The sequence below is a fragment of the Rhincodon typus genome, chromosome 28, assembly GCF_021869965.1.
Source record: "Rhincodon typus isolate 14 chromosome 28, sRhiTyp1.1, whole genome shotgun sequence".
NCBI lineage: Eukaryota > Metazoa > Chordata > Chondrichthyes > Orectolobiformes > Rhincodontidae > Rhincodon > Rhincodon typus.
Genome location: NC_063359.1, coordinates 16,509,214 through 16,529,096, shown reverse-complemented (window position 1 = coordinate 16,529,096; position 19,883 = coordinate 16,509,214). Strand labels below are relative to the sequence as shown.

The 19,883-nt window shown below is 38.8% G+C and overlaps 1 protein-coding gene across 1 annotated transcript in view; it reads left to right on the top strand.

Moving 5' to 3' along the window:
* Positions 1-19,883, top strand: part of LOC109913773 (glutamine synthetase-like) — a 190,998-nt gene that overhangs the window by 3,189 nt on the left and 167,926 nt on the right. The window lies entirely within an intron of this gene.

Here is a 19,883-nt window from a genome sequence, read left to right as displayed (position 1 = left end):
AAGATAATTGATGGGTTAACAATAATTCAAAGGAAAATTAATAACTAATAGAACCAAAAGTCAGAAAGAGAATGTGAGAATGCACATTAATTAAACTTACTTGGTTGATATCCAGCACAGCCCATTCCCACCAAAAGGATTTACAAAGCTGTCAGTGATGAATCTGTGTCCACATTTACACCGCATCTGACCCATTTTTGTTTCAAAATTAGCAGAGCCCAGTGGCCCTTTATCAGAACTGGTAAAAGCTGGGAAATTATGGTAGTTATGTTGAAGATGGGAGTGTGGTTGTGGGGCGGGAGAAGGGGTGTGGGGTTGGGGTGTGCGTGGAGCTGGAATTAGCCAGATAGAAGGAGATGGTGAGGGAAACTTAAAAGTACTCATGGTGAACAAGAAGAAAGATTGGAATGGAAATCCTGTCGGAGGGAGGAGCTGAACTTCTTCAAGTTTGGCATACCTAGGAGAGATGTGGCAGTGAATAAATGGGTGAAAAATGGCAGATGGAGTCCAATCTGGATAAATGCGAGATATTTGTATTTTAGTACAACAAACAAGTGTATGGCTTATCCAATTAATAGTAGGGTCTTGGGTAGTGTGGTAGAACAGAAGGACATAGGGGTTCAGGTATATAATTCTTGGAAGTTCGTGCCACATATAGACGGGATGGTTAAGAAGGCACTTAGCACTCTTGCCTTAATTGTTCAGCACTTTGAGTATAGGAGTTGGGAAGTCATGTTGAGGTTGTACAGGACATTGGTGAGGCCTGTTCCGTAATACCGGTGACCAGTTCTGGTCACCATGTTATAGGAAAGATATTATTAAGCTGGACAGGGTTCGGAAGAGATTTACCAGGATGTTGCCGGGTATGGAAAGTTTGAGTTATAAAGAAAGGCTGGACAGGCTGGGACTTCTTTCACTGGAGCATAGAAGGTTGAGAGGCAACCTTGTAGAAGTTTATAAAATAATGAGAGGTATAGAGTTAATGGTAGTTGTCTTTTCCCTAGGATGGGAGATTTCAAGACTAGGGGGCACATTTTTAAGGTGACAGAAGAGAGATTTAAAAAAGACATGGGGGCAAATTTTTTTACTAGTCACACTGCTGCTCACCATGTAACATGAACAGTTAAATCCACATCTGCAGCTCTGCCTACCATGTCATCTGGGCAGATCAGCTCACTGCACTGTCTGAGCTGCTGCTCATGAGGCAAGTTTCTCTTTAAGTGTAGGAAACTGCTTGGCCTGCCTGATCTAGTGTGGCAGAGGGAAGCCAATTCCTGGCCTAAGTACAAGTATCTCTTGTGGTTCGCAAAACTTTGTTTAATGCATGTTTTCAATAGTTACAGGTTACATTAATATGATAGACATTGACTTTGATCAGATGACCAGATGTTAGATCTTACTCTATTAAGTTTCTAAACTGTTCGACCCATACATCCATGTGACATCATCAGAGTGGCACTCCTTAGGGATTTCTCTTCACGGATGCTGCCAGACCCGGTGAGTTTTTCCAGCAACTTCTGTTTTTGCTCCTTAGTATTAACCTCTTTCAGACACATATACAGTATCCTACAGCAGACGTTTTCGTGGACTTCCCAAATCTGAATTTTGGCTGTTTTTTGCAATTCAGACTCGCAAAATTCATCTTCCTAGTAGAAATTTTAAAATCGCCCAACTCAATTAACATTCAAGGTTAAAAGATACAAACTATTTCAAAAAAATCTGGCTCTTCAGCTTTGGGTCTTGCAATTTTTTGTCTTCCTCTATTGATAACCAAAAGAATTAAACTCCTGCCACATTTACTAATTTGAAAGCTGGCAGATATATGATTCCAACTCGGATGTTGAGAGGTGACCTTATAGAGGTTTATAAAATAAGGAGTATAGATAGAGTGAATGGCAGGTGTCTTTTCCCGAAGGAGGGTGCATTTCAAGACTAATGGGCATATTTTTAAGACGAGGAGAAAGATTTAAAAAAGACACGAGGAACAACTTTTTTTTTACAGAGAGTGGTTTGTGTGTGGAATGAACTTCCAGAGGTGGTGGTGGATGCAGATATAGTTACAATGTTTAAAAGACATTTAGATAAGTACATGAATAAATGTTTGGAGGGATACAGGAAAAACGCAAGCAAGTGGGATTAGTTTAGTTTATAATTATGGTCAGCATGGACTGGTTGGACCAAAGGGTCTGTTTTTGTGCTGTCATAACTCTCCGACTCTATGACTAAAGACCGCTCGAGGAGACCAGCAACCTGTAAATCCTCAGTCTGAAAATTTTCCTTAAGCTGCATCAAATAAATTGTTGGAAATGTCTTTATAAAGTATATATATATTTTATTTAATATACAGTGGCATTATAATGCCACCATCCAAGCAAATATGAAATTGTATTCTTCAGTTTATAAGTTGATCATGTTTCTTTTGAATTATACGAACTGACATTGTTGGACTGTTGCTATAGTTGCCAACCTGTCTTCATGTTAAATCAAAATAGTCCCATTCCAATTTGACAATTGAAATTGTGTCAGGAAAGCCGAGCATATTGCTTGATTAAAGCAGTCACACTTGAACGACGAGATAGCTCAAATTTGTTTTGATCAATATACAATTTTGATTTTGGAGTATTGATATCCATGTTATTTGGATTCCATTCTCCAAACTCAAGTAATAGTTCACATTTGTTACAGAATTAATTAAATACATATCACCATAGTAATATCTCAAGTAACTGAGTATAACACCAGTGGTCAATTTCTGTGGAAGGCTGTGGGGATTTCAAGCACAAGTCCAGAGCCAGAGATGTCACCAAAGTTTATTCAAACATGCACAGAGAAGAATCTTCAACAAGAGGAAATCTCCTGCAACTTTTAGTCACAATAGATATTCGCAGAACAAATTCAGGAGGCAATGTTCCCCCACTTGGTAACATTTTGTGTCTCCTCATTTAATTATACTTTGAGTCACTTGCGTAATCACATTTATCCCATACACACAGATGAAAAATCCAGAGAGAGAGAGAGATGCTGTGAAGTCTGGAAACCCAAACAGAAAATCAACTTTAAACAGTAAGAACCCTGTTAATCTTTCCTTATCACAACAGAATTACAGATACTGCACTTGAACTGGAGGCATTAACATTTAACATTACCAGTGCCATCCTAGGTGAGAAGGTCACAAATTAACAATTGGCAATTGTTTTCTTCATATCTCTCTTCTTCGTTCCCTACAATGTACATTATTCCCTGAATGATAAATTGCCTCTCACTTCTGCATCTCTTCTAGTCAGTTACTGCTCAAAGAGAGCAGAGAGCTGGAGGGTAGCATGAGGCGTCTCAGAGCTTGCTTCATTCTCTGTCAAACAGAGTTCAGGGACTAGAAAGGCAACGGGATCATGTTAACTTTTAATGCCAGTGTGAAAACGGGTACTATTGAATTGGCTGTCCAGTGTACAAACACTTTTCCTTTTCACTGAAGCGAACAGAAAGGAATGCTGAGAGAGATGTGTCAACAGGCTAATCCCTGTTTTACGCTATCACCAAAATATCATCAACATTTTGTACTGTTAAGAAGACTTGTGATATTCAGGAACTGTGAACAAGGACATAAATCTTATCAGTTTACATTGACAAACAGGCTTTACTTTGTGAAATTTCTCAGACAATACCAACTGAGTTCTATTCAAAGACAATTTCCCTTTTTGTGGGTTTTGCTTTGTGATGCCAGCAGGCAGCAGTATGAGTATCACTTCCCAAAGATATCAGGTAATGAATGAGACAGTTTGCTGATTTGCTGTCAATGCTGAAAATATTCACTTGAAAGACTAAAAAACAAACCTTTGCTTCAGTTATGAGCTCAAGGATATAATGAATATTGTAATTGAGTTTATGAATCAAGTGAACACTCACAAGAGCTATTCATAGCAAAGTGTTGGAGATTCTTTACAGCAGAAATAAATATTCTCCTGATTAAAAAATAAATATAAAAGACATTTCCCTGCTTAAACAACTTAATCTGATCAGTAACTGAATGAAAGAAACATTGAGTTTCTGTAATCTCCCTATCTCTGTAACCTCCTCCAGCAGATCTTTACATTTTGCTAATTCTGGGCTTTAAAGCATTTGGATTTTTGGGTGAATTGGTGATTGTGCTTTCAACTTCCAGTTCTCTTAGAGAGGGAATTAAGTTTTGCCATGACCCCGTGTCTCTTTCCTTACTAATGATGCTTTTTAAAAAAATCCCTTTTTTAACTATGCGTTTTATGATTTAGTGTCACATAAAAAGGTACTGTTAGACTTCGTTCAATAACCCTTGTGGCCTTGTGAGAGGTACCCAGGAATGCTTCACTGTGTTAAAAATCTAATACATATTTTAGTTAGTTTTGTTGTTACATCATCGAGTCTCTTGTGAATGCATTATTATGCCATTATATAATTAGGAAAGAAAGCCAATTTGTCTTTAACATGGACTCAAAGAATGGTTACTAAAAATCACCGGACTACCTTAGTGGTTTCAGCTGGTGTTGGGACCAGATTGCATTTGTCTTGTGAACAAGTCACAAAAAAAACTTTTTGAAATTCAATGAACATTTCACAGGGTAAAAACAACCACCCCAACGAAGCATCATTTGACAGTTGTGGGAGTACAGTGAGTTTAAGCTTTGATTTGTATAAAAGTCTAGCTGTAAGCAATCTTTTCATGCAGAGAACACAACAGAAACATTTTGAAACAGTCACTGCTTCTCAACAGGGAGAGGGGACGGTACCTAGGACAGCTGGGATTATTGGTAGCCTGGTTAGTGCAAGCTATAATGCCAGAAAAAGCAAAATTAAGGACCGTTCTTCAGTCACTCCCCGGACAGACAAAGCTTAATCCATCTCTGGGAGCAACCGCCAATTATTTGGTACAGAAGCCATTACAGCTGCTGAAGGTGGACTTCAGGTTTTGATCCCATTCACTTTGGAAGGAATATCTTTAAGCATTCTAGGCCTGCAACAATAATGAACACTGATCTCAGAACACTGATCTCATTTCCATCTTCGTATGTAATTTTTACCCTCACATACTTTGAAACTTTGTTTTTAACTAATAATGTTATCAACTTTATTCTTAATAACCTTCAGCAACCGCTGTGTAGCAAATTAACCTTTTACCTTGTTTAAACGTTGAAGCTGTACTGTTAGTTATTTTAAATTGGAACACTCCAGAGTTATGAGAGTTATAATTTATGGACCACTCTGAGGATGTGCCTAGTGTGTTCATTTCACATCACGTATCACAAAGCAACATCTATATATTTGTACACATTACATTTTATATGCTTGATCTCTGACTGAACTCATCTCAAGTAGGGCAAAAGTACTGACTCTGCAGTTGGCTTCAATCTTGCTGTTAGGAAGAGGGAAAAAAATAGCAGGAATTTCTATTCTCGATTTCAATTCAATAACCCCAATTGAAACAGGGTGGCCAACCTTGTTTGAATACATCTCTAGAGGATTCATCAGATGTTCTCTTTGCTTCCAATTACCCTGCCCAGTCAAATAGAAAATGCTTTTGTGTCTCGAATATTGTTGCGCCTGATAAAAATGCTCCTTGAACGCGCAATAGGAAAGATTTAATCTTTTGAATGCCCCAGTGCCATCTCCCCGAGAATTTCTCACAATGTCTGGAAAATGACGTTTTAATTTCTAGATACTTCAAGTCAATGCTGGAGGATTGATAACTAAATTGGAAGCAAGCGCGTGGATAACAGGTAACAATAGCTTTGGGCTTGGTTGTGATGGTTCCAATGTTTGAATTTTTTCCTAACATTTACCTCTCAAGATACTGCAGTAGTGCTTCAGTAGCTAACATGAAACTCAGCAAAGAAATTGAAGTTTTCAGTGGAACAGAACCAAGGCAAGATGATTGTCAGGAAAATATTGATAGAAATACTTATGTCAGGTTCTTTTTCTGAAAGCATGCCAGATGCTATTACCATTTACAGAAGACCATTCAACCCATCAAGTCCATTCCTGTAGAGATCCATTCAGTCCCATTTTCCGACTCTACTCTTGTAGGCCTGAAAATGTATTTCCTTCAAGTGCCCATCCAATTTTCTTTTGAAATCATTAACTTGATCTGCTTCCACCAATGTGTTAGGTAATGAGTTCCAGATCATTACCACTCATTGTAGATGTTGGTGTGTTCACTGAGCTGGGAGGTTTGATAGCAGATGTTTCGTCCCCTGACTAGGTGACATCATCAGTGCTGTGGAGGCTCCTGTGAAGCGCTATTGAATTGTGCCAGTTCGAATTTATATGGTCTGGTTTTTGCTGCTTCTGGTACATTGTAATGGTCAATATATTGGGTCTAATTCAATGTGTTTGTTGATGGAGTCTGCGGATGAATGCCAAGCCTCCAAGAATCCCCTGGCTGTGACAGATTTTGTTCAATAACTCTTGTTATAACTCAATAACCAGCACCCAAGCTATGAATCTTCACTCAAACCCTGATTACCACTCATTGTACAAAAACATGGCTCCTCACATTCCCTGCCTTGCTCAAAACCCCTTTTTGTGAAACAAATGAACAGCCAGGAGTTCATACACATTTCCAAATCCACAGCAGTGTTTGGAAGATCTGATTTTGACCAGTAGCGCTGCCTGAAGTGTTTATATAGCAGTGAATGAAAGTGCCTAAGTTGTATGTGGACCCCTCTGCAAGACTGATTTGTCCTGAGGCAGCTGTCTGAACCAAGGAAAACCAGCTCTACCTTTGGTGTAAACGGATGTCTGCAGAGCACACATGCATGCTTCATTTTAAAACACAGAGCCAAGAGTAGAGGGTGTGTTCCGCCAGCATCTATATCCAAGAACGTGGCTTTCTGCCAGTTATTGATCTGGACCTCAATTTTTCTATCCCTACAGTGTGGAAACAGGCCATTCAGCCCAATGAGTCTACAATGACCCTCTGAAAAACATCCCACTCAGACTCTCAGACTTCCTCCTACCCTATCCCTGCAACTCTATTTCCCATGGCTAACGATACATCCCTGGACACTACAGGGCAATTCAGCATGGCCAATCCACCAAACTTGCATATTGTTGGACCATGGGAGGAAACCAGAGCACCTGGAGGAAACCCACACAGGCATAGGGAGAATGTGCAAACTCCACACGACAGTCACTCAAGGGAGGAATTGAACCCATGTGCCTGGCGCTGTGAGGCAGCAATGCTAACGACTGAGCCACTGTGCTGCCCACATTGTTATAAAAGGAAATACCAAACCGTAGTCTAAAAGAATATCACATTATTAGTATCTATACTTTCACTTTAGTTCTGCAGGCAACTTGAAACAGGAAAAAATTGTGGAAGATTTACAATTTAGGAGAACAACAGTTAATTCAATTGCTGTCAAGAAAAAAGTCCTCCACAAGGTGGTGCTGTTGCAGAAGATAAGCACAATTTCTGCAAGCACTTCAGCTCAATATGACAAAATAATGTTAAAGCTAACTACATTCATTGTTATTAAACTGCAGATATTCCAGTAAAATTCAGACAAGGGTAGATGCTCAGCCAAACACATAAATTAGGAAATGGCATTCAGAGATAGTTCATCTGTTCATTTTGCAAAAACAAAATCACACTGCATTGAGTGAATCATATCATAGAATTTCCAGAGTGTGGAAAACAGGCCCTTCGGCCCAACAAGTCCACACCGCCCCTCAGAGGATCCCATCCAGACCCATCCCTCAATCTACCTAATCTACACATCCCTGAACACTATGGGCAATTTTGCGTGGCCAATCCACCTACCCTGCACATCTTTTGGACTGTGTGGGAAACCAGAGCACCTGGAGGAAACCACACAGACACAGGGAGAACATGCAAATTCCACACAGTCGCCCAATGGTGAAATCAACCTGGGTTTCTGGTGCTGTGAGGCAGCAGTGCTAACCACTGAGCCATTTGAAGTTCCTGTAATTCCACTATCAATATTAATAAACTCCCCAGAGAAAGATTAATTTTAGATTAAACACTATCAATCTGAGGAGAATAAATTATTGCCATTCAATGCCTCTGACACTGATAACTAGAGTTTCATTCCTTCAAGTTTAACTACCTGAATTTTTAAAAAATGTTTTTAAAATTTTATTAAAATTCTCTCGTCAATCCTCATTTCCCAACATTTATTTCTCATTCTGGATCTGATTTCAGCATTCTCACTTCCATTTCTCTCTTCAGATATTTCAAAACTGTTTCTGCTGATTGCTTAGAGATAACCAATTATTTTCCTGATGTTGGATTGGTTCCATCTCCATTTCTCACTTCTAGTGACCAGCCACACCAAACATTACAGCAATTAAATAAGCAGAGACAAATCCGACCAACAGTAAACTTGTGTATCATCTCAAGCCTTCATGAGACAATAGCCCATCAGCCCCATTACACTTATGTATTATAAGTGAGTGATAGGTGTGACCTCGATTCGGTCATGTGTGTTACTTAACAAGACTTGATTACACTTGGTCCTTTCAATATTCAGCAAAATGAGCCCGAACCCAACAAAGGCAGAATGTATCACTTGCAACTTAATTCTCCCAGCTGAGGTCTGAATCATAGCAGTTACTGATTTAACAATGGTATCAGGTTCAGTTATGCAACCTTAGTTAAAATATGTTTACCTCATCCACATGGACCTGCCTAGTAACAATGTCTGATTGCATAGGTAGGATGGGAGGTGCAGTGTGGACTTTCAAATAGTACAATACAGACCAGATTTCCACACAAAGCTGCACTTCCACGGTGTATTGTGATGCAAGTTGTGAGATTTAATATATATTAATATCATTTGTTTTAGAGTTTGTATTTTGAAAAAATGACATGTAGGTTTTGGTCTTTGTATCCAAAGGGATTTAATGATTAAAATGTCAGTACTTCAAGAGTCACCATTTTTTGAAACTGATGAGTTCCTGGTGTACTAATGGAAGTTTATTTGCATTTGGAGGTTGTTTACTCAGGCTACTCATTTAAAAAACAATGAAAAAAGTATTAGCGTGCGTTCAGTTAGGAGGATCCAAAAATTATTTTTTGCTTAGGGGAAACACACATAGGTGGAAACCGTCAGGTTTCAGTTCACAGATGTCTTGGTTGAAGTTAGATGTAGGAGATGGTTTCTCTTGGAGTAAGGAATTAGCTGAGAAAAGTTAGAAAATGGGTTACCTCAATGTAAGCATTTTGGTTGTGCAAATTCCAGACCAGAAGTGTGGAGTTAGAACGCAGAAGAGGTTATTCAAAACTGTGAAAGTCTAAGATAAAATTTGCAAATACTCCAGGAAGAGCCTATCAGATACTTAAACCTGGGAACTGAAAGTAGCAAAGTCAAACATAAAGATGTGATAGAGAAGGGAATTCTCTCTAGGGTTTTTGTACTGGAAGAGATACTATTTCAACAGGTGGAATATTTTAATTTTAAATTTGCACTTCAAAATCTTTTGATTTGTATTATTTGTGAATATTCTGGTTTATTATATTTATCTTTTCCTTTGGATCATAAACTTCTTTTTCATTCTAAATCTAAAATAGATCTGCTGCTTTGAGCTCTTGTATTTCGATAAAAGATCACTTGGCTAAATTAACAACAAAATAGGATCTAGCAAGCCAGATTTCAGTTAGGGATCTTACTTGTTCATTAATAACATTAGCTGGGATCAGAACAGTATGGTTTCTTTGGCTCTTACAGATTGTGTGGCTCGAAGTTCGCCAAAGAGAGAAGATTAGCTTTCAAATCAGACAATCGAATTTACTCACCTTATGTGAGGGACCAATCTGGTGAACCTTTGCTGCACATTGCCTCCAGGTGTGTGGATACTCTCACTTAAATGTGAGACCAAAGCTGAACAGACTTCTAGGTGTAAATAAATGCAACCTAATAGGTCTCAGCTATTTCTCATCTTCTGAAGTTTCAGGCTTTATTGATACAAACAAAAACTGAACTGTGCAATTCTTATTTTGTGCCTATCTGTGCTGCCACATGAACTTGCATTAATTTGGACTAGACGGAAAGTTCACACCAGCACTGGGAACCTGTTGGTCATTCAATAGGGAAATATGATACAAGTATTGGTTCAAGAGATCATAATAATTTGATATGCTCTTCCCTTGGGTCATTTAACTGCGAAGTAAAGATACAAATAAATTCCTAATAGATCTACATCAGATTTGCCTCAATGTTCTCACAACTCATCCATTGATAGTCTCCAATGCCAAGGTACAGCATAGACTCAACCGGATTGCCAAGCAACATTGTAACTTAGTCTGAAGTACTAGCACACTCCAGTCTACTTCATTTAATTGTGAAATTCCCTAATAACTGTCCATCTCTCTCAGCCTCCTTAAGCGACCTACCATCCAGTTGTAGTAAACCAGCGGGTCAAATTATCCCACGTGTTTGTGATAACCTTTGACAAAGATAAATTGCCTTTCTTAATCCCTCCATGTGTCTCTTCTATCTGATAATTCCCCTGTGAAGCCTGATATTTGACTAAATCAAAGGTGTTAAACAAGTGCAAATTGTTATGCTGTTATAAATTCTGTCACCTCTAGAAAATAGGCATAATGTTTCAGGTGACTGAAAGGTCAGAAAAGTGAAGTGCCTTCCAGGCACCTACCAAACATGAAGGAGGTGGGCCAATCTGCAACAAAACACTCTCTTCCCCTACATCCAATCCCAAAGGTAGCTGAGTAAGGAAAGAAATCCTTTACTTACAAGAGATAACAAGGTGTAGAGCTGGATGAACACAGCAGGCAGAAATTTTCTGAAGAAGGGTGCAGATCAGAGCTTTCCTTCTCCTCTGATGCTACTTGGCCTGCTGTGTTCATCCAGCTCTACACCTTGTTATCTCAGATTCTCCAGCATTGGCAGTTCCTACTATCTTCTTTACTTACAAAGTATGTGCTGGAACACCAACAAACGCATTGCCACAAATCCAACTGACCTAAACAATATGTGGCTTATTACTCAAGCAGCTGTATCTGTACTTCCGATTGAATTCAATCTTAATTTTTTTTACTGGAACATGTTTTCCACATCCTTTATTGTATTTTGAACACAAGATACCATTTACCTCTAAGACCTCGTTGTTCCACCCCATACCTTTGCTGCAGGCAAAGTTTGCACTTATGCCAATAATCAGTGATTAGACATTCAGTTATGCCTATATTTGAAACTGAAACAAGTTCTTGTGTGTTAACCCTGCTGATATGAACAAACTGATGAGGGCAAAACAGTAACAGGAAATTGGTTAAACTTGCGTCATTTCAATTTGACACTTTTTAACCCCTTTTTGCACTTTTGATTCACAACATTGCTTCTAACTAGTTAATAACTTCTCACTTTCGGATTTAGCCTGCATAATTTTTTTATGATTTGGTTGTCGATTTGACACCCTTTAACCCATTTTTGCACTTTTCTGGAGTGGGACTTGAACTTAAGATTCTCTGTTGATATTGATATCACTTAGTGCAGCACTCAGTTGCTGCCTCAGGAACAGAGATGATATAATTGAACGACAAGATCTCCACAAAGTTTACCTGGTGGGATCTGCATTTAGATTAAGAGCCCAATGGCATTATCACTATACAAACACCACCTCTGAATATTTCAGATCAATATCAACAGGGCAATTTTATTTTCTAAAGTATCTTAAACCACATAATTGGGTCCAATGTATGTTTTGGTTGCTGTAAAGTCAATTTGTTAAGCTAGCAGTAAAATATATATGTCATCAATGGTCACTGGTTCTGTTTGAATGTTGGTTACAGAATAAATCAGATTACTTCCAAGAGAAAGCAGACAGGAATCATGTTTGAAGACTGCTCGCAGTGGCCAAAGCAGAACTTCATGAGTGCTATGCTCGAGCAATTACTGTAAGAATTGTTATGGTGTCTCTACCAGTGCTGGGATCACATTTGGGGGTGTGAGAACCCCCAAATCTAATTAGATGAGCAAAATTAAAGGAGTCAAAAAGAGTGAAGGAAATAATTGAAACATTATTAAAATAAACCAGGAACAAAGAGATTTCAATCTGAAAAGCAATGAACATTAAAAGATGTAGAGAAAATAATTATGGGCATGTACAGTGACAGGAAGATAATTTTTAACTAAGTTCGCACAAGTTCATGAAGGGAATACGTTGCAAATTTTTGGATATCTACAGATTAGTTATGTCATCTCTGGCACATTTGCAAAATGTTCTTGCAGATTGTATTGTAGTATTAGAAGCACTTAGGCAATGTTAGAATGTCATGCGTTGTTACCTTAACCTGATTTCCACTAACTGTACACAACTTCAGTTATGTCTCATTATTTTCTTGCAGACATGTCATGGTCAGGTCCAGGGAGAGAGGCGGAAGAGGAGAGACAGAGAGAGACACAGAGAGACAGAGACAGAGAGAGAGAGAGAGAGAGAGAGAGAGAGACACACAGAGACAGAGAGAGAGAGAGACAGAGAGAGAGAGAGAGACAGAGAGACAGAGAGAGAGAGAGAGACAGAAAACTACACTTTTTAACCTTAGTAAATTAATGCACAGAAAGAGCTAATTTTAAGCTCATTTGTTTCCATCTTGTTAACTAATTTGCTCAGTGAAGCACAACTCTGACATCACACACACATATTCAAAATATCCCCACATCAGAGCTACTCTGCCAGGTGCAGTGGAACAAGAGGGAAAAGGTTGTGATAAATCTAATTTAATTCAAGTTCAAGATGTGTTTGACAAAAAACACAGGAGGACTGTTAATAAGATGGAAGAGTAGCAGCTGTTGTACGAGCAAAGGGATCTGAAACCTCTTGTACATCAGCAGCCGGAAGGCAGTCACAAATTAATACCATTTGAATTAGGGAAGTCATTAACGTAATAGGAGTGGGGGAGTGGTCACGGGTTCCGTTCTTAGATCTCTGCCATAATCTACACAGTGTCAAAGCGGTATCAGGAGGATAGGGTGAATAGTCAAGTTCTTTTTCTCAGAGTAGAGGAGTTCAAAACTAGAGGGCATAGGTTTAGATGAAAGAGGGGAAAGTTTAAAAAGGAACCTAAGGGGCAACATCTTCAAGCAGAGGATGGTGTGTACATGGAGTGAGCTGCCAGAGGCAGTGGTAGAGGCTGGTACAATTACAACATTTAAAAAAGCATCTGGATGGGTACGTGAGTAGGAAGGGTTTAGAGGGCTATGGGCCAACTGCTGGCAGATGGGACTAGATTAATTTAGGATAGCTGGTCAGCATGGACAAGTTGGACTGAAGGGTCTGTTTCCGTGCTGTACAACTCTAACTCTAACACAAAGTAACTCAGATTTAAAGTCTTGTAATTAAAAACGAAGTGCTTGAGAAACTCAGCAGGTCTGGCAGCAGCTGTGAAGAGAGAAACAGAGTTAATGTCTTGAAGTCCAATATGACTCTTCTTCTGAACTGAAGGGGCTGGAAGAAAGTTAGTTTTAGCACTATCGGAGCAAGTGGAAGAAATAGAAAGTGTGTCCAGAGCAAAAGGCAAAGCAGGTTCTAATGGCAGTACAGGAACAATATACGTGAAGACTAGGAGTTATTAACAGAAAATAGGCCAGCTTTGCGAGGGCAAACCCATACAAGATGCAAAGATTGCAAAAAATGGAGGACAGTGCATGATCTGAAATTATTGAATCTAAAACATTGAATCCTGAAGACTGTAAAGTGCACAAGTGGATAATGAGGTGCCTGCTCCTCTAGCCTACACTGGGCTTCGCTGGAACAGGCCAGTACTGAAATATTAACAAGAACAAGTCTGGTGCTTTGAAATGACAAGCAAGATCACTTGCAGGCAAAGCAGAGGTGTTTCTCAAAGCAGTTGCCTGGCTTGGAGGAGGGAAAATGGCAAGTAGTACATCTCCTCCAATTGTACAGAAATGTGATATTTGGGTGGGGAAGGCTGCAGGAGATGTCAGCAGTGACAGACAAGTGGACCAGGGTGATGAGGAGGGAACAGTCCCTGTGGAAAGCTGACAAGGGAGGGAAGATGAGATTGGTAGTGGCATCCTGTGTTTGAAAGCAATAGTAAAAATAAAAACTAGTTAGATATACTCTTTGGAAGAACCACTGATCGGTGATAATGATTAGGAAGGGTGTGTAATGGAGATAAGTGTTGAGTCATGTGTATTAGTGCAAAATTCATGAACACTGTTTACAAGATGGCTGCACATTAAACAGAGCAAGTGGGGAATCTGAAACCGGTCACAACTCTGAACAAGAATGTAGCTAAGATAAAAATGTGCAAAAATGTCATACAATTGTAGTGAAGGCTACAATGATGTACACAGTTTTGACCATGAAATCTCCAACAGGAGAATGGAGAGATTTATTTTATATTTGCTGACTGCAATAGTCTAAACATGGCACTGTACGCTTTTAGAATTTTATGCAGCAAGCATTTAAAACAGGTTCTGCTCAATTATCTTTTATTTAAGGTAACAAGCCTGTTCTAATCAGCTGTACAAATCCCAAGCTAGAAAACAAAAGAAATATTTGAAATGTAATTAAAAAGGAGATTTATAATTCAACACTGGATTTTTCCTCAAAAACCAAGGCCATCCTCCAAAACACCCCAATATTCAAATTCCAATCAATTCAAACCTCTACAGCCGCACCCTGTACACCCATTTATCCTGCCCACCTGACTTCCATAATTATAGAATACTTAATATTCTTGTTGTCTCCTATCACAGAATCTCCAGAGTCCAGAAACAGGCCACTTGGCCCATCAAATCTGCACCGACCCTCTTAAGAACATCCCAAACAGATCCAGTCCCCTGCACTATACCCATAACCCTGTATTTACCATGGCTAATCCACTTAGCAGACATCCCTAGATACTACAGGGCAATTTAGCATGGTTAATTCACCTAAATTATATATCTTTGGACTGTGGGAAGAAACCAGAATACCCAGCAGAAACCCACAGACATGTGAATATGCGAACTCCACACAAGAGCTGGAGGTGAACCCGGGTCCCTGGTACCATGAGGCAGCAGTGCTAACCAGAGCCACCATGCACTGTATAAATCATTCCAAAAGCCGGCCTTAACTTTATTACAATTGGCTCTTACTGCACATGAATCTGGGGCATGTCCACCTTGCAATTTACCATTGATAAAAAGCTACAAGACCAAGAATTGACAATCTTGGAATTCGCAATCCCTGGAAGTCTCCAAAACGCTGTGAGCAACTCATGAAGAAGAAAAAAAACATAGGAACATCAAAATAGTGCTTCTTTTCACTTTCTTTTGACATTCATTTGTTAATTTGAAAAATATTCAAGGTGGGGATAAAGGGATAGTGAAAAATCATTGATCTGAGCCATTAAGAGCTTTGCAATTGGTTTGGGAAGGATGTGTGCACAAATACGTTGGGTACCCAATGGTAGGGACGAAAGAAAGGACAACTAGCACGCTTAATAAAATATCCAAATCAGGGTTGGCAACCCCAAAGATACACTTTACCTGGTCAGAGACAGAAAGGAACAGAGGAATGAATGGGGAGAATTGTCCACCGCTTGAACGAAATAATGGCCAAGCGATTGTGATACTTTGTATTTGTGACCAAAAAGCCCATGACAGAAGCAGTGTGAAAAGTAAAAACTAAAATAAAATATGGAACCACTTCCATGAGAACACAGACAGGTGCTAGAGTTCTCATTTGTGTTAAACAGTGTGTAAAAACCTAGCAGCAGCAAAGTAAACAAGGGCAGCTTGTAATTTGTTGGGAACTTCATCTAGAATAAAAATATGCAGTGAACCAAGACCAAGCCCTCGAACATAATATACGGTTGGCTTATCAAATCTAAAGAAAAATAGCTGTCATGAAATGAACTGAACTCAATAGGTGCCACCTAATTTGTGTGTATATACAATACTGCAGTTTATCAGTCTCTGGATAGGAAACTAACAGTTTCTGACTTAGATTAGTCTCACTCGCAGAACAGAGCAGCAAGACTCCACTACTGACCCCAGTTCAAGTTCTCTTTTGCTTCAGCCAAGGTAGTTAACCTCCATTCTTGGGGGTCCACCTTCTTCTTCCACCCGGCATTACTGACTCTCTTGTGGGGTAGGTGCCCACTTGGAAGAGGATTTATCTTCTTAGCAGTAATTTTCCATTAGAATGTTCGACACTATCCCTTTATCAGTCCTCTGTAGTACATCTTTGCTGGTGATGCTTTCTGTCCATGTGATGACCAGGATCTTGCACGGAAAACCATCCAACTTACAGAATTCCTGGACAGTTCTTGCCCTTGTCTTGCTGGCGCAAAGATTGTTGCTGGCAAGATTAAGAAATTTAACCAAATTAAGAAAGACATCAACTGGAAGATGGCTTTAAAAATGTGGGGAGCTAAATAATTGAAAGAATTCTTAATGGAGTAAAGGGGAACCATGAAAGAAAATAACTGAAAGCAATGTAGTGATGCAACTTCAAAACACATTTTCATTTCACCATTGGATGAAAAGGAAACATTTATACAAACTATTTTGTTAAGACCCTTCCCTCTTTGCAATACACAACCTTGAACCAATTTGCAGTGCAACTAGCTGATCTATCCATTGCCTGACCAAGATAGTTTTTATTTTATCTCAATTCCATTTTTTCCATTTCTTTCACCTCATTTTGATCTTCTTTGAACTGATTTTATGTTGAATTGAATATTCTAACTTACATTTCTAGGTTTAAGTTTTGCACATCTCCAGTCAGGATTTTTCAATGTGACAAACATGCTGTTGCTAGCCTATTTACACAGGTCCCAGATTACTTTTGAAGAGCATTGTGTTGAAATGACAGGGGTGGTGATGGGCTAGTGGTATTATTACTGGACTGTTAACTCAGAGACCTAGATAATGTTCTGGGGACCTGGGTTCGAATCCCATCACAGCAGACAGTGAAATTTGAATTCAATAAATATCCAGAATTAAGAATCTAATAATGACCATGAATCTATTGCTGATTGTTGGAAAAACCCCTCTAGTTCTGTAAGTTTCCTTCCCTAAAGGATTTGTCATCCTTACCTGGTCTGGTCTAATGTGACTGCCGACCCACAAAAAGGTGGTTCTCTTAACTGCTCTCTGGGCAATTAGGGATGGGCAATAAATGCTGCCTGGCCGGTAATGCCCACATCCTGTGAATGAATAAAGAAAAAAAAACTGCATCCTGTTCCTCCAATGGTCCACAAAACACCTGTGGCCAGGTACAAGCATAATAAATATTCAATACCATTTGTTTATTGCCAATGACAAAATTAGTCCTAGGTGCTTTGCAACAACCCTCAGTTCTTGCTTCTCCAATTTGCTTTGGCGTCACAAATTATGGAGGTCCGCTAGTCAAAATCACAAATATTATCCCATGTGACAAAGGCATTCAGTCCTCATGTCTCTTCTACTTTCATCATCATTAACTCTTCCATGCTCTTCTGCAATTTTCTCTCCTGGCTCCTCGTACAACAGATATTACATAACTTCACCCCTGTCCCCGCACCTACGTGGTTCAGGAATTCAACCCTGGCCTTTTCTTTCCAAATTTGTGATTCAATTTGGAATCAAGTCCAGCTTCCACACAAGTTAACTCTACTTTTGCCTTCAATTTACAGGAAGAAAACTACAATTGAAAATTGACTGAACTTAACTTTGCTACAACTTGGGGTTAAAAATCAATTAGCCTTGATGCTATCAAACTGACTGCCAATGCAACCGGGAGATGCTGAACCTTTAGTTTTCTCTCCTACATCGGCTCTTTTACCATGACTGCTTTCTTCCACTCTGAAGTTTCTCATCACATTTTGGGTACAACTTCTTCATTCCTCTAGCTAGCCTGCTTATTACAACTGTTCACAAATCACTACTTTGGCTCTGCAGCTTTTTAATATATTTACACTCGAAGTTCTACTGACATAGCATGCTCACCCTCTCCAAGCTCCAATTATAGTCAAAATTCTTGAATTTGATTTTTCACGGCCACATGCCAACCTACCGTAGTAATTGCCTTCAAACTTATGACCCTGTATACATCCTCTGCTCCCCCTTTCAGGAGACTTGTTTGCCTCCTGATTCCTCTCCCCATCTACTATGCCCTTGGAAACTCAGTCAAGTTTCCTCTGCTTTCACATCTCCCTTCATATTTTAAAAATTCCCTTCTTCAAATCATGCAGTTGTATAGTGTCTCAATTCCCTGAGTGCATTGCTTTCCTGAACATAAATCAATTGAAAATGTTTCCCTGGAAAACAAAGAACATTTTATAGAAATTTAAGCAATATTAGAAATAATCAGACATTTACAAATGCGTACACCCAAAACTAGCAAGGCAAGGATGTGATTAAACAAAAGACAGTTCGAATCAACAACCAAGCAAATAATGTAACGATGCTCAAATTTTCTCCACACAGGTTCTTGTCTTGGCAATAACAAAGAATGAAAGCCTGCCAGGTGCTTTCCAAGTATACAAAGCAATTTGCTTCCAAGATAGAAAACAATATTTTCTGATAGTTCCACCTACTTCAGGCTGTGGATGTCAAAGCACCATACAGAGCATTAACATTCTAAGTCTTTTTCACTTCACTGCTTCAAGTTGTTTTGGAATAATGCACAACCAGGAACAAAATTGAAAATTTTAGCCAAATTTACAAATAGATCTTGGAGAACACAAGATAAATTGCATACTGAAACAAGAATAATGCTCCAAGGAGAAACTAAACTGTACACTATTTCAAGAATTTAGGATTGCTATATTAGATTTGTCAAATAATAGAAATTTTAAAAATTAGATGAAATGAGAATAGGAGTTACTCGCTAAAAAGACATCAATGGATCTGACACACAAAATAGAGTTTAGTGATGTTTCTGTGTGAAAGAACCCAAAAGGAAACATTTGCCAGCATTAGTCAAATGTCAAAAATATTGAAGTGAGAAAACCAATATGCATGTCTTCACGTACAATCTGTCATTTATAAATTTATAAAACATACACGTAAAAACTCTAAAGTACCAAGTTCCTAAATTCTCTGCTGTTGGAATTAAAATTTAGGCCAAGAGAATGGTGAAGCCTCTTTACTCCTGAGTTTAGATAGAGTGGGAAACTCTAACCTAATTCCAAGAGAATATGGCAAACCCCATGCTTTCTTCAAACACTTTAAGGTAAACTGAAAATTAGTGCAATGCATCTGCCTGTGACCAAACAGTGTGTACTTGTCGAAGGAAATTACAATTGCACTACTGCATTATAAAGCTGCAAGACAAGCTCAGGCTCCAAATGATTTATTTGCATGTATAGCAAACTTTTTATTAATCGACATCTATGGGACCAGGAGAGTGCCAGTTGATCAAACATTCCAAGAAATCAAGAGGTTCACATAATCAACATAAGAATGCAATGCAGGGGTACACACACCGTTATACTTTATTTACAGGATAAATCATAAATAATAATGACACTTTGCCTTAAATAAAACTTACCAGCAGAAAGCCTTCTCACTCGAAGTCAACTGACTAAGTGGACATTGTGGAAATCATGATAATTGAAGAGAAATTGATGCAAAATTGAATCAGCTGTTGATATTTTGTGTGGCCATTCAATTAAAACAAGTATATTTATATTGAAGTAAATATATTGAAACACTACAGACAGAATAACAAAGCGAGCTTCATGATATAATTATGTCAGTTTATTGAGAGTGCCAGTTAAATCAAAGTTTGCTGTCCTAGGACATCTGAACTCTGAGCTTGTGTTACAGGTCTGTTTACTTTCATTATGCTGCAAAGCCAATTATTATTCTATTTGGGTTTGAATACTAGTACAGATAATTACCTGGTAAAAGTTTGTCAGCAACAAATTAAATGTT